Raw genomic sequence first — 23,062 nt, forward strand, 5'->3', positions numbered from 1 at the left:
TGTTAAGTGAATATACAAGAAGCAATTACAGCCTTCAAAACTATGAGAAATATTCTGTTGTGTACAAATAATCGAAGCTTGAAAGCATTATTTTAACAGCCTAGATTTAGACTCAAAATGTGTTTTTAATTGCAGCTGAATGCTATAAGAGAGTAGTAGCTAATTAAGTTCAGAGGTTAAGGAAATTAAATATGAGTGAATGAAGTGGATTGACTAAGTTATCTTTAGGAATGAAGATATTATGGATGGAAAGTGATTGTTCAACAGTGGAGAATGTTTACTCTTCTCCCATAGTTCTGGAGTTCAATTTCTAGCACCTATGCTGGAAGACTCACAATTGCCAGTGACTCTTGCTCCATAAAATCTCTGATATCCTCTTCCAGCTTCTTCAGGAATATGTGAACACACACATACACACACACACACACACACACACACACACACACACAGACAGAGAGAGAGACCAAATAAATACATAATAAAATCAATATTTTTATAAAAACAAAACACATGTGTTGATTCTGAATTTGACACTAATAAAGAATGGATGACTCTCTAGAGAAAAGAAAGCAAAAGTGTGCAAATTCCATCAGCCAACGTAAGCTTAAAATAGAAGATAAAAAAAATCAAACATATTTTCCTTGCTAAAATACAATTATTTCATCTTCAATGAAAAGTTTCTTTCTTTTAACAGTGCCCTAGGTGAGTTTGTACATGTTTTTATTAAGTATTAGGTGAAAAGCAAGTTTTCTTGTGCAATTTCCATGCATACTTCCTTTGGTTGAGTCTTTTCTCTCTACCTCTCCTTTGTCCCCTCTTCCTACCTCTTATTCTCTTGTACTTGAAGCTTCAGAACAATCCCACACCAGTTAAGAATTATGGAGAATAAAAGGGGTTATTTATTTGAGGGGAAAAACTTACAGATGACTTTCTGAAACAACAGTCCTCTAGTTGCAAACAGGAAACAGAGAGTCTAGCCACCAGAATGGAAGCAAAAGAAAGAGTGCCCGGTTCTTTCTGCTTTTTAGAAGTATAAGAGACCACACCCCAGTGTATCAGCTATTGGCTGAAGGAGCAGAGGGAGCTCCTGCAGAATCTACCCTTCTTTCCCATATGGTACCTTCCACGTCCATGTCACATGTATTCTGTTAGCATCTTTATCCTCTCCTTTAAAGCCGCTTGCACCACCAGGATTTTATGAGCCTTTCCCTGCATCCTGGTTTCTACACATGATTCAATATAAATAAACATATGTAAAATTATAAGCCAAGAGTCACATTCTTATGTAACTGTGTTTGACTTTCTAAGCCTTGGCTATCTCACTAAATACAATATTATCCATCCATTAATTTTCCTACAAATTTTATTTTTCTTTAAGACTTGAATGATACTCTATGTTTATATCTTGGTAGACTTTTAAGTTACATCATTTCCTCTTATTATTAAAAAAAAAAAGCAACAGTAAACACAATATACAGGTATCTCGGTGGTTGGAGGCTTCTGATTGTTTGCCCTGGAGTGAGCAGTGATATAGTTGGGTTGGAGAGCAATTTTACCTTAAGATTCTGTGAAGATCCACACTGATTTCCATACTGGCTGAACCAGGTTTTCTCCCATTCTCTGGACCATCTGTTCACTCAGTTCATAGTTGTTTGGGTTGTATAGAAGCTTTAATTTTGTATAGCCTTATTTGTCAATTTTTGAGGCTATTTGCTGTGCTAATGAAGTTCTAAACAGAAAATTCTTGCCTGTCTTGATATAAAGTGTTCATCTGTAGGCTCCTCTGCAAGTTTTGAGCAGTAGTTATATCTATAAGAGATATTGTTCAATCATATGATAGAGATATATTATTGGATTATCAGAAAAATGTTAAATTATTTTCTGTGGAAATTGAAATGGTTCACAAATCCAGTTCTAGCATTTCAGACTGCACAATGCCTACAAGAGAAGTGAGAAAAGGTATTTTATGATGAGAAAGTATTTTTAAACAGTAGGAGGACCATTTGACATATACTGTAATTAGGATATATCAAAATTGAAAGCTTTGACTTTTAAAATACAGTTTAAATAAATCAAAGGAGGTAAAATATAACTCAAAGTTAATGTTTTCAAACCATGCATTTGATTGTGTCCCCAAATTTTGTAAAGAAATCTTAGAAAGTAGTAATAGTAGGGTGGCCAGATGAAAGTTCGGCAAATAATTTTATCAACCCTGATCACCGAAAAAAAAATGGCAAAAAATAAAAGCATTAGAAGTTATCCAACATCATCAATTCTTAGGCTAATGCTTACAAACATAGCAAAACATCACTCCACATCTTGGAAACACATGTTTAGGAAGGGACACATAGAAAGAACAACTAAACTTTCATAAAGCAACTGGACAGGAATGGTGGCATACATCTTTAATCCCAGCATTCGGGAGGTAAAGGCAAGCAGATCTCCACAAGTTCAAGGGCAGCCTGGTCTACAAAGTGAGTTCCATTACTCTTTGAAACTCTGTCTCAAAAAAAGTAGAACAAAATAAAAATTCCATAAAGCTTAAAGTCTTCACGATCTTTGCGCTTTGTTTCCAACAGCCAATCAACTCTGTAATTAGGTAACCGGCTTCACTTTAAGAGCAGAGATTTCTCTACAAAGCATCTCTAGTGGTTTTTAAGATGAAAGCAGCAAAGACTGGGAAGGTGGTAAATTCCTAGGGAGGCAGAGGCAGTACGATCACGAGTTCAAAGCCAGTCTGGGCCACATAATGAAATGTAGGCTGTATTAGTTATTTTTCTGTTGTTGGGATGAAACTCCATAACCAAAAGCAGCTTATGAAAGGAGTTTATTTTGGCTTACTGTTCCAGAGAGATGAATTTATTATGATGAGAATTCATCCTGGTGAGGAAACAGCAATAATCAGCAAGCGTGGCCAGCAGGAAGTTGAGAGCTAACATCTTCAAATGGAACCACAAGGCAGAAAAAGCAGACTTGAAGCAAGGAGAGGCTATAGCATCCCCAAATGTGCCACCAGTGATGTACTTCCTTCACTTTGCTGAACAACACAAACCCCTCTAAGGAGCGCCTCCCGCTGAGAACCGATAAAATATCCCAGCTGATGGGAGTGTTTCTCATTCAAATCACCACATAAGCAAACACTACTTGAAGATCATTAATTCCAATTTATTTCTTTGGGAAATGGAGGTTCTTTTAAGCTGCTGTTCACAGCTTGAAATGCAGGAAGGACAGAGAGACAGGGAGAAAGAAAGAAGAGTGAGGAAAGAGAAAAAAAAAAGAGACCTAATTTAAACCCAGGGGCCTGGAGAAAGAGCTAATTGGGTCCACTGGGATTTCCAAAACTGTGACTGGAAAGAATTCAAACACAACAGGCAGATTTGTGCTTTTAATCCTACCTAACTTCCGACTGTGGTGCTGTATCCAGAAACACTCCACGTCAGGTTCTCCATATTTTCATTTCACTTTTAGACAGCCGATCTCTGAGTTATGGAGTATATGATATGTTATGTATTTTATTTCATACAAAGACTGTACAAGTATTAAGTCACATGCTTAAGAAAACAGAAATGAGGGGTCTTTATTTGATTGCACATTGAGTCAAAATGTATGAGGTCAAATCAAAAGATTCATATACCTGGTTTGTATCAAATGAACGCTTCTGCCTGAGCTGAATCTGGCACAAGCTGTTCAGGCAGTTACATAACCCTGCATTTGCTCTGCCTACATATGTGCCTGCTGGAGCTTACTGCCGGCGCTGCAGAATTTAGACGAGGAATTTGCACAGTCAGTCCTGGAAAGAGAAAGAGAGCAGCAGGTTCAGTTCCTAGTAACGACCTAGGTCACAGGGGTGGGCAGGGCATCCAGGGGTCACAGAAACACAGAAACAAGTAGGATCGCTGCCAGATGCCTCAAACAAAACCTGGAGCCAAGCAGCCATCAGGATCTCCACGGCGTCCACTGGGATACAAGTCAACTCTTTCTGGGGAGAGCAAATCCTCCGGGTTGTTCCAGGAAGCTTTCATTAGTAACCACCCCAGACAAGTCCTGTTCTACAACATCATAAAAATGCTGTCCTGACAACATATGCCTGGGCTTACTGTGCCTCTTTCTAGTCTTGTTTTCCTTGTTTCTAATGATCATTGTCTGTCAATGAGCTCAGGGATGTAGATAATTGTGAAGCCTCATTGCCTCTTACCTCAACCAGATAATTGCAAACCTTGTAGAATCATGCCTTACTTACAGCTACACCTCTCTCCTGACTATGTTGGTAATGTACCACAGATTAAAAGATTGGTAAATTATTTGCTGACTACATTCCCTTCTCCCCTAAATTTAGAGAGCTCGTTCTGTGTTAACAGCATTAAAAAGACCATTTTGGTTCTGCTGTAGTCTCACTATGTGTCTGACAAATGACTTATTTTTTTTTTAACTTCATGTGGCCACATCCACAAGATGTAATGCCTGAATGTAGAGACTGGAGCAAAGTTTTATCTGATAGACACAAGCTTGAAGTAGACCTTTTAGAATAATAAAATACATCTGCATTCATTTTCAGGATAATTATATTCTAGGTTTATAACCTTACAATTTAGAAATATTCAATTCAAGGCATATAAAATTCACTTACATGTTGTCAGATAACTAAATTTCTGGAAGTTGAAAAATAATTTCGTGACAAAATGGAGTTTTGTCAGTTAAACAAAAATAAATTACTATCCATCAAAGGCTTAAACTTAGAATTTATATTAAAAGAGGAAAAATGAATTAGGGCCATCAATAGCTCATACAAATTCCATATAAAGAAAACACTGAAGGGGAAAAAACAAAAAAAATATAAAGTGATTGCAAAATGAACTTAATTTCAAGTTACAATTTGTGAGGAAATAAAATTGATCTAACTTTACTCTACTTTCTAAAATACTGCTCTAATCACTAAAAACGTTTCGTAGATTAAAAATGAGAGAAGAAATACTAACAAAAATGATATGTGGCAGGAAATCACGGGAAAGTAAAGAATGTCTTCATGGTACTTATTAGTAGACATCACTCCTTCCAGAACCTAATGAAGAACCACTCTTTCCCAAAGAACAGGTATTATATTAATACATATGCATATATAGACATGCATATGTATATGTCCATGGCTTGGAAGAGAGAATAACAGTTCTGGTTGGATTTTGCTTTATCTCAAGAACAGTCACATTCCTAGACACACAAGGCAGCTGACAGTGGCATTTGTTCTATGATTAAATTCAGTTTTATCTAAGAACAGTGAGAATTTTCCAGGGCAGACTTTGATTATTGGTCTTGAAACTGAGAAAGGCATGAATAATTTCCCAGCTAACAATCAGCCTCAAGATACATAAGTATAAAGTGACTCAGCAAAGGAATAAAACATCCTAAACTTTAATTTCTACAGAGAAGCTTTCCCTGCCAAGATTCAGCCCAGAAACAGACACTCCTAATGTCCCCCCATCAAGGATTGATGGGTCACCTGGGACCTGAGGGAATAAGTCAAAGAGCTTTAACAATTCTACCACAGCCAAAAAAAAGAAAGATTCTGAAAGCATCAGCAACCATGCTTACCCTGGTCAAAAGAAACAAAAGACACAATGAGAAACAACAACAAGAACACAAAACATTGGTGCAGCCCAAATGTACTCCCAGAACAAGTCAAATTTATTTTATAGTAGATAAAGGAAGCCAAACACACTGACTGTAGATACAACCCTTAATATAAATGTACATTCTGAAGCTTTATTGAGGAAGTCATCATCAACAGTAAAGGTACACAAGCCTGTACCATCCATTCTAAAAACTGGCACTGTTGTCAAATCATGTGACCGGGGGACACTCGATATCTTGAAAGGAAGTTGAAACAAAGGCAATGAGTGATGGTTTTCTAATGTCACAGGGTTAATGCAACATCGTATGGAGAATGGTAGCATTCCCACTAGAGTGGAAACATCTGGCATCCATAAATCAAGGCCAGGGTACCATGACAAGTGGATCACGATGGAATTATAGGAATTTAAAAATACACACACTAAAATTTAAAGCAACCTAAGAAGAGAAATACATCATGAGCTCACAACGTATTTTTTCTCCTTCCAGAGGACGTGCATTTTTTGCTCTATCAAGATGCCAGTATAAAAATGCATGTGGTTATTAAATTGTGTTTATAAGTTCTTCTAATACCCAATAAAGATGGTTTAAAACTGTGCTAGAGTAACACTGCCTATACATATAAATGATTTAATTATTTTCTAAAGATAAGTGGTGACTCAGATACTAAAACAGAAGTAAAAGAATATTGTATCAAAAATAGTATTCATTTGTTTCAATAATGTAGCCATGGTTTAATATTAAAGAAAGATATTGATTTAATTCAATTCCTTAGAAACTAACAGAGAAAATACAATGCTACAATAAGGCATTCAGTAAAATTTAAGCATTTATTACCAATCAATACCTGCACATTCTAATGTGGTATAATTCCCCAGTCAATCCTACATTCCTCATAAAGTGATACAATCCACTTCTATGGTTTCAGGGAAAAAAAAATAGGTGTCCAGAAATATCCATGTGCTCAGCCCTGGAACCTGATCTTCCAGTGTGACAATGAGGAATCAAAGCTGCAAACAGAAGGCTGTCATCACCTGATCTCTTCTAGAGAACCTAGTCTGAATGTGTCTTGTAACATTTCATGTAATTTCTCATATGTTTTCCAAAATTTGTAGGAACATCTCCTCTTTGTTTGCTTACCATAGCCTATGTTTCTTTCTGATTCTTATGTTCTGTGTTGTGTATCCAGGTCCCCAGAAAAGCCTAAGAAAGAACTGTGTGAAAACATAAGCATTATATGGAGTTACAGTCATAATGAACATAAGAATGAGTATGTACCAGTAGAAAGAGGACAGGAGAGGAAAGGAGAGGAGAGGAGAGGAGAGGAGAGGAGAGGAGAGGAGAGGAGAGGTAAGAGCAAAGGCTTTGAACATTCTGCACACTGCACAGAGCAGGGATTTTATTTTACATGTTAGAGTAGGAACAGTCTAGCTGACATATAAGTGTAAAAATTGAAGTATTTACCATATAAATAGTGAATACCATAAAGAGTGCAAAAAATAGAGTATTTACTATATAAGTACAAAAAATATAGTATTACCTTAAAATCTAGCCTTTTGACATGCTCAGGAAATAAAATTGTGACAAAGTAAAGACAGGTAAAACAAAATCTGATTTTAATATCCTAATTTTCAGAGATCTTTGTAATCATGACATAATAGCCAGAAACAAGAAAAATGCTTTTATTCTTGAACACTTAATAAATATTTTATAACAAATCATTCTATATGATCCAAATAATTTATTTTTAAAGTTGAAGAAATTTCTATAATTCCTTTATAGATTGTTATTTGCACAAATTCAAGTAGTTGAATGTATTAAAGTCCTGTCTTTGGAAATGGAAATCAATAAGAGCAAGTATTTCACAAACTTCTCATTAACTATGAAAAACTAGATGAAAATAACAATTTGCAGAATTGGCCAGTATAGTAATTTATTTTCAAATTGCTGTGACAAAGCACATGACAGAAGAAGCTTACAGAGTGAAGGGTGTGTTTATCTGTGTTCACATTTTGTGGGTGCAACCCACCATGGTGGGAAAGGCATATCAGCAACAGCATAAAGTCACTGGCCATGTTGATTTCACAATCAGAAAACAGAAAGAGATAAATGCTGGTACTCAGCTCAACTTCTTTTTGTTCAGCCGGGGAACAAAATCCATGAATGTTCCCTCCACAGTCTAGGTTACCTCTTCTTTTTTCAGTTAAACATCTCTGGGAACACCCTCAGACGCACATCCAGAGATGAATGTCCATGGTGATCCTAAATCCAGTCAAGCTGACAATGAAGGTCAACAGTCATATCTGGCATAGAATGACCTACTGTGTCCAGAATTATAATAGAAATATAGTGAAATACTTTATCCATTAACCAGCAAAGTTCAAAGCACTTAATACAGAGTTGAATAGGAGACAGCATTCCTGAACATTTAAAGAATGACAACAGACTCATGTAGTAGGAGGCCTCCTGCTTGTTCCTGACTGTTTGGCAGCTCAAAACTGAAATAACCACTCAGAAACTGTATTAATTAAATCACTGCTTGGCCCATTAGCTCTAGCTTCTTATTGGATAGCTCTTGCATCTTAATTTAACCCATTTCTATTCATCTGTTTATCGCCACATGAAAGTGGCTCACTGGCAGGGTTCCATCTGGTGTCTGACTCTGGTGAGGCTCCATGGCTTTTCCTGACTCTGCCTTCTTTCTGCCAGCATTCAGTTTAGTGATGGAGGAAGGTCGTTGGTTAATTAAATAAAGAAGCTGCTTGCCCTGATAGGTTAAAACAGGTGGGAGGAGTAAACAGAACAGAATGCTGGGCGGAAGAGGAAGTGAGGTCAGACTCCACAGCTCTCCTCTCGGGGGCAGAGGCCTCAGAGAGACACGATGCTCCACTCTTGTGGGCAGATGCGAGAGCTCTGCTCTCTGAGGCACACACGATGAAGCTCCGACCCAGAATGGACATAGGCTAGAATCTTCCCGGTAAGCGCACCTTGGGGTGCGGCACACATGATTGGAAATGGGTTAGTCCAGGTGCCAGAGTTAGCCAAGAAAAGGGCTAGAGCTAAAGAGCCAAGCAGTGTTTAAATGAATACAGTGTCCGTGTAATTATTTCAGGTAAAGTTAGCCTTGCGGGCAGCGGGGTGCTGGGGACGCAGCCCCGCCACTCCGATTACAACAGTTTAGTTTCTCTCACCTACCTCTGTTCTGCCTTGCTATAGACTCAAAACAGTTTCTTTATTAACCAGTGGTATTCACAGCATACAGAGGGGAATCCCACATTACCTCTCCTTTTCTGTCTAAATGAAAAGGAAGCATACAGAGGAGAATCCCACATAAGACTCAATGTTATTTGTAAGATCTAACCTATCTTTGTAGTGATAATGTGAAAATTTGCTCAATGTTAAATCATAGACTAGTCATTATCTAGTGTTTGTAATTACAACAAGATAAGAACATTTATAAAACTAAAAAGGTGAGGAAAGAAGAAACAAGAAAGAAGGTTGAAAAGAGTAAACGTCAAGAAAGCTAGTCACAAAACAGTAACAGTTACACCACACATACAATAGAAAAGCCTCAGAATGTGTACAGAACTCCTAAACATGGAACACTGACAAAGAAATGAAAAGGGCTCACTTAGAGCACTATACATGTGGTTTTTGTTTTCTGACTATGAAATAATCTACAGTATCTCTGAGCAGTAGAAGTTGGTAGGTAATGATGTGAGACTCAACCACACATGAACAGAAGAGAACTTCTGACAATGCCATGAGATTTTGCTTGTCTCAGTTACTGTTCTATTGCTGTGAAGAGCCACCATGACCAAGGCAGCTCTTATAAAAGAAAGCATTTAGGTGGGAGTTTGCTTACCTTTTCATAGTTAGTCTATGACTATCGTGGTGGGGAGCATAGAGGCACACAGGAACAGAAGATGAGAGTTTCACATCCTAATTTACAAGCAGGAGAGAGAGAGAGAGAGAGAGAGAGAGAGAGAGAGAGAGAGAGACTAGGCATTAGCAAGGGCTTTTAAAACCTCAAAGCCCACCCCCAGTGGCACACCTTCTCCAAGAAGAACATACCTCCATACCTCCTAATCCTTCCAAACATTTCATCAACTGGAGGTTAAACAGGCATATATATGAGCCTCTAAGGGTCATTTTGATTCAAACCACCAAAATACTTTGGGAAGAGAAAAACCAAATTGGTAGAGTCCTTGGGCAAGGACTCAACTACACTACCTAAAAATTCTTATGAAGGACAGACACATATATTCAATCTGATATTTAGGATATCCTATAACCCTACTGACAGTATTTCATTCCATCCAGAAGCAGTCAAATAAGTCTTCTCAAATGATTCAGGCTGGAAAGATATATAGATCCCAGTTAGTTTTCTCCAGGCCTTGCTTGAGAATAGTCCAGGCTGTCCAGAAACAGTGCTGCCAAATTGAACCATTATTGTCATTGGTTACAAACGATGGCCAACTCAGCATGTGTGATGTTTTAGTTCCTACCTCACTGCCCCATTTCCCTTCTTTTGTCTCCCAGAGACTGCATATCCTAAGAAATTGTAATTTATTAACTTTTGTCTAATACTAATTTCTAAGGAATTGGTCTTCACCTGAAAAGGATATTTACATGAACACTTTCTCCATCTAACAGACAAAAACTAAAACCAAGTTTTCCAAAACAAAACATTTTGGCTCTTCATTTATACATATGTATATGAAAACAACTAGTGAAAATAGAGGTCATGAATTTGAAAGGACCAAGGAAGGATGTGGGAGGATTCAGATGAAGGAAATAGAAGGGGAAGTTATCAAACTATACTGCATTCTCAAAAAAGGAATAATTAAAAAGAAATTCATAAAAGAAAACATATAACTTCCAAAATTTAATTTCCTAATTTGTAAAACTCATTCCCTCATTAATAAGCATTTATTTCATCTATGCTATCCTCAAAATATTTTACTAAATATTTCAGAATTAAAAAGATAAATTATATGAGTCAAAATTCTAGATAAACAAGTAAGTACATTGGACATTATGATGAATTGTGCTTAGTGAGACAGAAATTACTCAATTTCTGTTCTTCAGCAAGAGACGAACATCAGACTCAACCTTGGTGCTTTCAGAGGACTTAGTTCTTCCTTGGTCAATTGGCAATGGTTTTTAAAGGATATATACTAACTAAGACCATGTTAAAAAGAGAAACCAGAAGAATATTATAGAAGTTTTACTGTTCTTGGGTAACTTTTCCTCCTCCTGGGTTGCCTCATCCAGTCTAGATGTGAGTGTTTGTGCCTAGTCTTATTGTAACCTATTATGCTGTGCTCTGTTGATATCCTCTGGAGGCTCTCGCTCTCTCTCTCTCTCTCTCTCTCTCTCTCTCTCTCTCTCTCTCTCTCTCTTGGGAAGGAGTGGATCTGGGGAGAGGAGAGATAGTGGGGCAAGCTTGCCTGGGAAGATTGGAGGAAGGGGAAAGTGGTCAGAGGAAATTCATGAGAGAAAAAGAAAAGAATAGAAATTCAACCAAGCCAGTGTGTGAGGGACTCAACAGATGAGTAGAGAAAAACTGAGAGAAGTCGGGAGGAACAATGAGTAGAAGTGGATTTGCTCCGCCAAGAACTTGTGCTCTGCTAAAATAAGGAGGCAAAGAATTTCTAAGGAGAAGAATGACAGAACTACAGGGGCCAGCAATGCAGCCCAGGGGGTAAAGGTGTTTGCCACCAAGTCTGATGACTGTGACCCACATGGTACAAGGAGAAGATTAACTCCCACAGTTGTATCGGACCTCCACAGAAGCACTGTGGTACAAACAACACACACATACACACACACACACACACACACAGAGAGAGGGAGAAAGAGAGAGAGAGAGAGAGAGAGAGAGAGAGAGAGAGAGAGAGAGGTGCCATGCACATGCCTAAATAATTTTAATGAAAAATTTATAAAAGAACAAAAATTAACATGAATACATCAGGTGTCTTTTCACAAATCTCTCATCTAAAACCCTGTGATCTTACATCCCAGCATTTTTAAGAAAGATTCAGGTTAAAAGTGATATCAGCCTAGATACAGTGGGGAGGGCCTTGGTCCTGTCTCAAGTGATGAGACAGACTTGGTTGAGTCCCCATGGGTCACTTCTCAGTGGAGTGAATGGGGGTTTGGGGAGGAGGAGAGGTAGGAGTGGGAGGATGGGAGGGAGAGGGAACTGGGATTGGTATGTTAAATAAGATTGTTTTAAAAATAAAAATAAGAAAAATAATATGTGTGGGTTTAAGCTCCATATGCTCTGTGATTGCTTATTAATGAGAGTGCAGGAAGTATGGAGTAATGGTGGCTTGGTACTACAAAGTAAGTTGTTTGTACAGGATTCTGGCAGAATACTGCTCTTTCCCTTGAACTACATACTGTAGTAAAAACAGTGCTAATCTAATAATATCTGAAAGTGCTCAAGATTATGAAGGGTTTAAAAAATATTTTTCTGGTGAAGAAAATATACTTTCTTCAAATTTTAAACAGCTGTCATGTGAAAAGAATTAAAGGAAAGAAAGCAGTCCTACGCGGTGGAGCTAAAGCCTACAGATTTAAAAAATATTGATAATCCCTGACAGTTCTTTGGGAAGAAAAATTCTACTTTATTATATAGAAACAGAACTTGATGAAATTTAACTTCTCAAGAAGAGAAACACTGCCTTTGGACACAAAAATTCAAGAAGCAATTCCTTCTTTGAGGACTAGTTCTGTACTGGGGGCATTGAAGAGCAACTTTTCCTTTTAATTCAAGGAAATTGGACAAACATGTTTGAAAAGAAAGAGTATAGGCTTTGAATAAAAGATAGAGGGGGAGAAGGGTGGGAGGAGGGGGAGGGAAATGGGAGGCTGGGAGGAGGTGGAAACTTGTTTTTTTTTTCTCCTTTTCTCAATAAAAAAAAAGTTAAAAAAGTAAATAAATATTGCTGTGACACACAAAAAAAAGATAGTCCCAGTCAGTGGCTTGCTAAAGAGAGGGAAATGTGACCTCCAAGAACATACATCAGATTCCTGAAAATACATCGCTGACTAATGTTGCTGACTACTAAGATATGCATTCATAGAATGAAGACATGGGAGCAAAGGAATGCCTGATATTGTAAAAACTCACATTAGCCTGAGGTATGATTGAGTCCCAATAGGCCAGACAGAGATATGTTTGCTGATCACCCTGAGGGCTATGCTGAAAATACGGAGAAGCATCTAGCATAGATGTGACACAAGCCCTGAATTAAAGCTTGCTCACAGCAAAAGGCTAATTCAGATCCGTATTAATAAAATTTATAAACCAATTTCAAAAGGATTATCCTGACTTGTTGCAACTTAATTCTCTGCCAAGACAAAGATGCACGAGTCTTTAAAACATGAGTACAAACTGGATCCAGCAACACAATGTTTAAGTTATTCTGTTTCCAGTAAACAATGACTATGTATGACAAGAGGAAGAGACATGTGCCCCAGAGAGAGAAAAATTTGGTATATAGAAGCTGAGCCAGAAGGGAAACTGAACTTAGCATTGTGGGGCAAGAATTGAAGGACTTTGTGATTTCCTGAAGTATTAAAGAAGAAATAAAGCTAAGAAGAATGAAAAACTCAAAATAGAGAAAATTTATCTTTGAAGGTTGAAAACTATGCTATCTAAGATGAGAAATGTAAAGCCATGCTTTCCTGTAGAATTGGGTTTAATGGGGCAGAGGAAATTATTTATGGTCAGAAAGCACAAGGATCCAATCTACAACACTGCGGCAGTGGAAGAAAAAATTAGTGCATCCTTGATGATTTGGAGAACAATACTGAAACTGAGAACGAAGGAAGAAAATAGAGAACATTCTTAATACCTTGAAAAATAATGTGTATAGCATTTCCTCAAATGAGGAAAGGATAAAGTAAGTGAGCTAGCCCCAAATAGGGTGAAGACTATAAATCAAACAGATGCATATAACTAACAAAGAGAAAGGTGGTTCAGTCAGCCTCTTGAGAAAGGTCATGGACCACACAGAAGAAAAGAGAGGCTGATGCAATGAAAGTCAGTTTTAAAGCACTGATGAGGAGAAAATGCTTATTAACTCAGTTCTTTAGTTAAGAAACCATCCTTCTGAAATGGCAAGCTAATATTTTCAGACAGACATGAATTAAAGAGTTTCTAGAAACACGAGTCAACTGTAAAGCACCGCGGGGAAAACAAAGCTACAAAGCTCATTGATGTTTCAAATTACAGAGTTTTTTAAGAGCAAATTACAAACAATGAGTAACTATAAGCTCTCTGGAAACATCAATTAGTAAGTTCTTTCTGTATATCACTCTAATATAAAGCAACCAATTGGTTAAACAGCAACTGATGGGAGCCAGGCAAGGTGGTGCACACCTGTGGTCTGAGACGGGCCGTAATGAGTTTGCAATCAGTTTAGACTACACAGTGAGAAACCCTGCATCAAAAATAGAAAAGCAAAAAGGCAGATGAGAACTGTTGGACCGCTCAGGAGCTAGAGTGTCAACTGCCAACCCAAGGAAAAGATGTCATGAGAGGAAATGACAATGAAAAAAATAAAGCACACCCACAATAAAAAATTTCATCCAAAAGGCGAGAGTTCTAAAACTTTCTGCTTTGTTAACAGAGACGACCGACTGCTAAAACACGAAACAACTGAAAAGTGGACACACGCACACTCTATTTATTTTACTAATTATTTCTCAACGATAACAGGTATGTATCAAATCAGAACGTGTAGAATATTCACATCTGTTTTGTGATAAAACTCATACTACTAAAAATCGATATCCTATGGTACAAGTGTTCTGTGGTCTGCACAAGTGAGCAGAAAATATCACAAAATGCATCTTCCATTGAGCAGCAGCCTTCAAACCATTAAAGAATAGAAATTATATAGAACATGTTCTTTGATGACAGAAAAGATAAATTTAAAACAAAAACAAACAATGTAGGGCTTTAAGCAGTTCCTGAAAATTGTGGCCAATATTGATGTTAGCCATCTAAATACTCGGCCTGGTGGGATGAGGACACAAATGATTTGAACTCAAATGCTAATCACAAAACAGCTCAGTTGTTGGAGATGGAGACAGACATTGAGCAGAGAGCACTCCTTGGCTACCAGTGCTCACACTGCTAAACGTGAAGTGTTATCTTAGTTTTCAAAGGTTCTGAAGTGAGTGGCCTCTGGTTCCATTCTAAGACAAAAGCAAACAGGTTAATTCTACAATGTCTACAAAGAAGAACGCAGTGATCACCTAAGAAAGTGGGAGCATAGACACCTGAAAAACTGAAGAATCAATTTTAAAACTTCTGAAAAAATAAAATTTAAAAAAGTCAAATCTAAATGGTGGTATTTTAATTGTATGGGTATTAGCTTGGCACAAACCAATCCTCAACAACACAAGGAAAGCAAAAGACTACAATTAAAACATTCAAAGACCAAAAAAAGGGTGTTTTGTGCTAAATCCTACATACAGTTTAAAAAGTCATAAAACATACATTAGAAATAACGTTTAACTCAAGGTTTTAAATAAGATAAGCATTTATTAAGCTTACTAAAATCACAAAAGAGAAATTTGAAAATTTAAAAAGCCCTATAATCATGGGGAAAATTCAGTTTAAGTACATAACATACCCAGGAAGGAAACACAACTATAGTTTTAATTTGTCAGCCATATTTAAAAACAATGATGAAAAAGGCACACAAAGTCTTCCATAAATTTCAGCAGGAACATACATGTCTTACTGGATTTTATGAGATCGACATTTTACCTAAGTTTGATATTTGTTCTTTCTTTCTTAGAAAAGACAAAAAGTAAAAACCTGCAGGCAGGCACACTTCCTTCAGGAATGATTTCCTTTAATTCTGGTATTGTTGCAGGACCATAAATCCATTGACTTGAAGAGTACAGATGGATCCCCTTACACTCTTGTAGGCCTGAGTTTTGACAGGCAGATCTGAAGCCAACATCCTCGGGGCACTAATAACAGTGTTTTGTTCCTGCTTCAGAGGCCCCCCACAGTCTTCCTTTCACAGAAAGGTCACAGCTCTCTGGCCTGTCACACTTGCCTGACCTTAGCCAAGAATGTTTCTCTGTTCTAAAGGGTTCACGGAATTAGACTTAGTCCCAACCCGATCCTGCAGCGTAATCTCCCTTCCCATACCTCTTAACTTGCACCACACCTGCAAGTTCCTTTTGCCCCCTGATATAATATACAAAAGTGTAAATTACGTTGTATGCTATGTGAGTCAAGCCAGTATTATCCTCATCACACATGTGGTAATAAACTCTTGATTTTAATATTTGAAACCAAGCCATTCATATACAGAGCAGAAATATATATATATATATATATATATATATATATATATATATATATATATATATATACATATATATATATAATGTTTAAATGTATAAGTAAATTAAATAAGTAAAGTATTTCAAAGATGACTTTTGTACAATAATGACATTGTATATGTGGATGGCCATCCTTAAGTATCTTGAACTAATAGCTCCAATTTTATTTTTCTTTTAAATAATGTTATTTATTCCTTGAAATTTTTGTGCATATATATATATATATATCATGTATTTTATCACCTATTACTAGCTTCCTCCAACCCCTCTTGATTTTCTATCATTATTTTTGTTATTAATAGCTCATTGATTTCAATTAGTGATGCCCATGTGCAAATGGTTATGGAGTCACGTATTGGGGTATGGGCCACCAACTACCTGCCCCATGTCAAATAAAAAAAAATGACTACCTCTCCCTCCACAGCCAACTCTTGGTAGTTCCTTAGCTATGGCTGGGGTCTCAGGACCCCTTCCCTATCCATGCTGGAATTATAACTGGCTTTGTCTTGCCTATGCCTTGTGTAGGCAGCTGTAGTGGGTTGGGATGATTTGTGGATCTTCCAGGGCATGTGCAGAAGACAGGATTTCACAGCCCTCCTCTCCATCACCCAGCTCTTGCCTTCTTCTCACCCACTGCTGTATAATATTTCCTGAGCCCTAGATTGAGAGAAGTTGTTATAGATGATTTATCTATGGCTGAGCACTGACTTCTACATTCACAGTAGCTAGGAAAAGGTGCCAGCCTAGATGCCTATCCACTGACAAATAGATAATGAAAAACTATTACACATGCAAAGCGGAATGTTACTTGGCTATAAATAAGAATGATATAATGAAATTTGCAGATAAATGGACGACGGGGAAAGATTATACTGAGTGAGGTTCCCCTGGCTCAGATAAATAAATGCTGCTTGCTCTCTCTCTCAGGAGGGTCCTAGCTTGAGTGTCTTATTTTAATGTTTAACATGGAGCAAATGTGGAAACCAGGTAATTGGGGACAGACTCATTATGGAAATGAAGAGAGTGAAATATAGGTAAAATAAAAGTAGAAAGTGGGGAATATTAAAGGAGCTAAGATTAAAACATGGAAACTGGTAGTATACAGGGTAATGAGGGGAGTGCAGGAAGGCTTAATCAAAGAGTTACAAAAATTTATATGGAAACTTATACTCTTGCAACACAAAAATATAATTAAAAAGAACACAGGTGACATAAATTCTTTTTCAAGTTTTATTTTGTTAGTTTTAATTTTGTATACTCATGCATGTCAATGTAAGGGGTTTGCCCTTGTGAGTGTAGGGTCTACTAAGGCCAGAAGAGTGTATCAGTGGCGCAAGCCTTTAGTCCCAGTACTCGGGAGGTAGAGGCAGGTGGATCTCTGTGAGTTCGAGGCCAGCCTGGTCTACAAGAGCTAGTTTCAGGATAGGCCCCAAAGTTACAAAGAAACCCTGTCTCAAAAAAAAAAAAAAAAAAAAAAAAAAAGAAGTGGATCAGATACCCTGTAACTGAAGTAGCAAGTGGTGTGAGCTTATCTTGGGAATACCTGCTGTGTTGGCCATGGCTGTGGTTCTTAGACATCACAGTCAGGTAGGACTTTTAGCTGCTTTTCTCCCATTAGAACTTTCAAAGCCCCTTCCTGTACTATGAAAGCTGGTCCTCTGTTCCATGTCTGTTTTGAGTTCAGCTTGGTTCCACCAAATCCTATGTCTGAAGTGTAATGTGTCTTCAGCAATAGGGTTTCAACTTCAAGTTCTGGAATTCAACCAAGGGCGTTGGAATAGCCTACATTTTTTTTCAGAGTCTCTCGGATGCCCTTGAAGAACAAGTCGAAGATAGTTCCCCCATGCTTGGCAGTGGAGATTTTGTTATATAATCTATGCCTCAAGTGGCATACCTCATCTAGTTATTTTATATTAATATACTGCATTTACATATATTATATGCAATTTTATGTAAACATAAAATATGTTTCTTTATGGCTTTTTCAACCTCTCTTCTCCCTCAGTATCACTTTCACCACTTCTGCCTTTACAGATAATGTTCCTGCTCCATGTTTCCCAGTTCCTTCGTCAGAGCACCTGTGTGCTCCTGCCTTCCTCTGGAGAGCTCTCTCTCTAACCCCTCCCCATGGCCTCTTAACTTTCTGGTTTCTGCTCCAGAAAAAAAAGTAGATTAATGCAGAGAAAATATAACTTCAACCCTTATTTCATGCAGCATACATAAAACTTAACTCTGAGTATATCATAACTTTAAGAATAAAACTTAAAACTTGCAATTTTTCTAGAATAAAACACAGGCAAAGGTCTGGGATGGTGGTTCCGTTGTAAAGTCCCTACCATGTAAATATGATGGTCTATGTATAAAATATTAAGGAATGGTTGTCTGCCCTCTAGCCCCAGTGCTGGGAACTGGAGATAAATGGATCACTAGAAGGCATTGTCCAAGAAGTTTAGTCAATCACCGACAGGCAGGTCTAGTGAAAGACCCGTTGAAAAACGATACCATGGAAAATGATAATAGTGGATACCAAACATCTACTTGGGCCTTCCCATGCACACTGATGCTTGTGCACATACAACACAAACATGCAGATGCATTCCCTAAACATGCATGCACACACACTGAAACCTTCTTAAGACAATACTGAGGAAAGCATTTAGCACAAATGTATGAGTACAGACGTTGACAAACTAGTGTCTACTTTTAAAACTTTGTATTTTAAAAAGTGCTTTTAAAAGTTAGACAAAGTGGCACATGCTTTTTTTTCTCAGTGTTCAGGAAACTGAAGCAGAGGACCACAAAATTAAGGCTAGTATAAGTGACCCTACTATACCCTACTGCTCTGCACAAACTCAGAAAACATAATTATCTGGAAAAGCCCAAAAGTATTGTGAGAGACAGTGCACAAGATGGAAGACTTGTATCCAGAAAAATGTATCCAGAATACAAAAGGTAACCTACAATTTAATAGATAACAAAAGTCTATTTAAATAAGCTATCTGAGCAGTGACTTCAAAAATAGTCACATAGAAAGCTATTTTTTCAGTGATATGTAAAAGGAAAATTAAAACTTTAAGACAATTCTTCTACACCTCTACTAAAATGCCCAAGTGAATAAGAGTAGCGATACCAAATGCTGAGAGGTGAGGGGGACACAGGTACTCAACCAGTCAGGCAAGATCACAGGGAATGAAAAGGGTCCAAAGCTCTGGGAAGTCATTTCCTTATGTTACAAAGGCAAACATGCTTAACCCAGGGCTTAAATACTGTGCACTTAGCAGAAGAGAAATAAAACATGCATTGATGACATCAAAGAAATCTATCAGCAGTGTTTGTTGTCAATGGTAGAACTTACTAAGAAAAATTTATTTTTTTTCTAGAAAATTTGGTATCCAATAATGTATGTTTGACATTTTCCGGTACTTTTCTTCTGGCTAGACTAGTGATGGGTCCATGAGTGGGTTCTCATACCCTGTGAGGGAACAGACAACATGAGAAGGTGTTCACCACCCACTGAACCAGTATTTTCCAAAAGGCCAAGTATCATATTCCAAAGTCCTTTGTGAATAACGCATCCTACAAAATCTCAAAGACCATTGAAAGACAATGGAATAGAGAATCATATAACACAAATTCAATGTTTTCTAAACAATGGACTGAAATATTGTAAGTGGCCAGCAGCATCGAGATAAAGCCTGTTAGTTTGACTTCCTCATAAAGTACTCCATTCTTGCTATATACACACGCTAGCACCAAATCTGAACCTTGTTGACGAGTTTCAATTTTATGCTCTAATAGAAGCTAATAACTATTAAACATCCACATAAGGTAAAAGCGCTTCATATTTTGTTACTACCACTCAGTAGCAGAAGGAAATATTTTCAGGTGTATTCTCTTTATTTCGTAATACATTAGCAAATTGCTCATATGGAGAATAGAGAAATATAATTTTGTGAATTTACAATTGAGTTAATGACCTTTTCAAATGTAATGATTGATTAATCCAAACACTTATTGCTTGTGAATTTTCCTCAGCTATGACCATTCATTTTTATCATTAGAGCTGATATAAATATTGTATCATTCTTATGAAATTCCAAAGTGGCAAGAAGTACTAGGAATGATTGCTATAATGAGTGGTTATATGAATGTCATGAATTGCTCAAGGGAAATAAACCTGAGACAGATGTGAATAGCTATGCCTATATTGTTAATTGTTTATGCAGAAGAAAAGAGGAGGAATTATATAGTACAAGCGGGAACGCCCCAATGTTTTCAAATTAGAAAGGTCTTGAGAAAGAATGCTGACACGTCCTTAAATTGTATTTGAATTTGCATTCTTTGTTTGGCTTCCCACATGTTCAGTGTAAATCAGAAGAGTGACAAGACTTCCCTGAATGTTACCGTCATCCTGAAGTACATTCAGGAAATGGAGCGCTCCACATACAGGAATAGAGAGGAATTGCAGCTGTGTAACATCCAGACACTCATGAAACAATGGTTGTTCTCCATGGCTACCTTGCTAAAGAGGTGCACTGAGAAGCCAGAACCCAGCAGAGAAATGTTTGCAAAGCACCACATACATATTAGAGGAACAGCTGTGCTGAGTACAGCGAGCCTAGGAAAGGAAATATTTGCTGTGTTAGTTTAAGTTTAAGAAATAGGCTAAAGGCCAGGCGGTGGTGGCGCACACCTTTAATCCCAGCCCTCGGGAGGCAGAAGCAGGCGGATCTCTGTGAGTTTGAGGCCAGCCTGGTCTACAAGAGCTAGTTCTGGAACAGGCATCAAAGCTACAGAGAAATCCTGTCTCGAAAACCCAAAAAACAAAAAAGAAATAGGATTTATTGGAGTCAGGAGGAGAAGGGGGGACATATGATAAAAAAAAAAAACTGATTGGAGAGAGGGCTAGATATGAAAACTGTAAACCCATGGAAAAAGGAAGGGACAGATTGTAAACGAACAGCTCCTGACCTGCCCACAAAGTCATCTTTAAAACATTTTGGACAGACCTGTTATAATTTAGATGAGAAATGTACCTGCCCAGGCTCAGGAGTATATGAATATATGAATCCTTTGTCCGCACCTGATGACACTGTTTTGAAAAGTTGGGAGCTTTGTGGACAGTCTAGCTGGCAGACATGGAGCCAAGATGCCAGGTTTAGGGGTTATAGCCACAAGTTCCCTGCTTCATGGCAAGTCAACATGTAGCTTGCCTTGCTACAAACTCCAGCTACCATGGATTTAGCCCTCGCCACCATGCGTTTACTGAAATAAGGAATCGACTCCCCGCTCCCAGACTGATTTAAATAAATCCTTACTCAATTTGCTGCCAGTATGTTATCTCAGTAACAAGAAAGGTAACCAATACACATAGGGAAGTTCTCAAGCCATTCTAGGGCGTTTGATAATGTGCTTAGGAAGGGGGTGGCTTCCGTGATTACACTTGTGCTTAGGCATCCGATATAAAGCTTTAGAAAAAGAATGTCCTGGTGTTTGCATCCCTATGAACCCAAAGAACAGGTCATATGGGCTCTCAGAACTGCCCTCCAAATAAGTCTCTTAAAGGCACAAGTCTACAGCCAAGATCTCCAGGAAGCAAGACTTTAATTTTATTGAAGAATTCTAACATAGATAAAGGTACAAATTTCTGCATGGCAGAAAGGACAGAAGCAGGTACAGGAAACTGATCTCACATCCTGACCCCATGAAAATATGAACAATTTATCTTTTCATTAAAATAACCATTGAAACTCAAACATGAAAGAAATGGATTCATAAACAAATGTGTAGTAAATACCAAAACGAAGAATAGAAGGTGCACAGTGTCTTCTCAATTTTAAATCCTAGTATGAGCACAAGTAAGTGAAATAAAGACAGAAAAAAAAAACAATAAAGGAAAGTGGGTTGTGTGGATGATTTTAATGAGAGTGAGCTAGGATACCTGTTTCTTTTTTAACAGTAAATTCTGCTATATAAGAGAACTACAGAATGTATTACGATTCTCTTGTCTTCTACTAGTGGGAATTGATTTTCCCTGTGTGGTGAGTTCCCTTAGAATAAGGGAATGAGACTTAAACTTTAACCTCTATGAATTGTTTTTGGAAACATCAATAATGCTTTCTTCCCCTTTAGATTACTGAATAAATAGTCAACACAGTATATGTCACGGCAAAAGACAATATATTTTTCTATTACAATTGCCCTTAATTCCCTTTGAGAAATGAAAATCTCAAGAAGCCTTTGCAGTTTGTATTTTTTTTCTCAGACCACTTAAATGGTTAATTATGCCAAGCCAGAGCGCTGAATTTAAGAACCAGAATTCTGGCCACCAGCCCAGAGTCCATTTCCAAAAAGAAGCAGCTACCCTAAGCCTGTACAAAGGAGGCAGTTGCCCTGGCAACAGCATCTGATAGCAAAAAAAATGTGGCCAACAGGTACACACACAGAGCGATCCAGAAAGCAAAGCCTCTAAGCTGCTGCTGCTGTCAGTGTTATGCACTCAGGACCTGTTTAAACAAACGCTACATTTTAGACCCTTGCCTAATTTATGACTGTGGAAATTTTCTGAGTAGCATTTATCTGGTTATAATCGGTGCGGTTTATAATTTGGCATTGTAGCAACTGTTGAGCATGAAATCTGACTTGCAATATTAACAAGCAACCACCACTAATGACTGTCAAGGTAGACCAGATAAATGGAAAGGTAGCTAGGAGGCAGATAGATTAATATGTCCGATGGTTCCCACCCATCAGGATGTTTACCCAGCTTCCTTAATCATACTCTGTGCTCTGTTTTCTTACAGGGCTGCAAATTTTATAGCAAACGCTCAAACTGCTCAGATGCTTCATTACTTTATTTTATAAAATGATGTGTCACTTATGTTACCATCCACTTCTTCCAGAATAAGTGTTGCTCAACTCCCGGTGTGCACTTAGAGCCTTTCTCTAAAAGTGAACAGTCCCTGCAAAATGATAATTTTAAAAAAATGGACTGTGGTAATAATATGTCCATGATGAAAAAAAATGGGTGCACACTGGAGCGTCAGTTCACCAC

The 23,062-nt window shown here is 37.7% G+C and overlaps 1 long non-coding RNA gene across 2 annotated transcripts in view; it reads right to left on the bottom strand.

The window, feature by feature from the left end:
• Positions 1-1,105: 1,105 nt before the first annotated feature.
• The window catches only part of LOC113457172, a 46,882-nt gene continuing 24,925 nt past the window's right edge, over positions 1,106-23,062 (bottom strand). The window contains exons 2-5 of one of the 2 annotated variants that reach the window (XR_003377799.1): positions 9,491-9,567; positions 3,635-3,790; positions 3,396-3,479; positions 1,106-1,938 (exon numbers count right to left, since the gene is read on the bottom strand). This is a non-coding gene — a long non-coding RNA (uncharacterized LOC113457172). The remainder of the gene's footprint in view (positions 1,939-3,395; positions 3,480-3,634; positions 3,791-9,490; positions 9,568-23,062) is intronic. The other variant, XR_003377798.1, reaches the window with a different exon arrangement.

The sequence above is a fragment of the Microtus ochrogaster genome, chromosome 19 (genome assembly GCF_000317375.1).
Source record: "Microtus ochrogaster isolate Prairie Vole_2 chromosome 19, MicOch1.0, whole genome shotgun sequence".
Classification (NCBI taxonomy): domain Eukaryota; kingdom Metazoa; phylum Chordata; class Mammalia; order Rodentia; family Cricetidae; genus Microtus; species Microtus ochrogaster.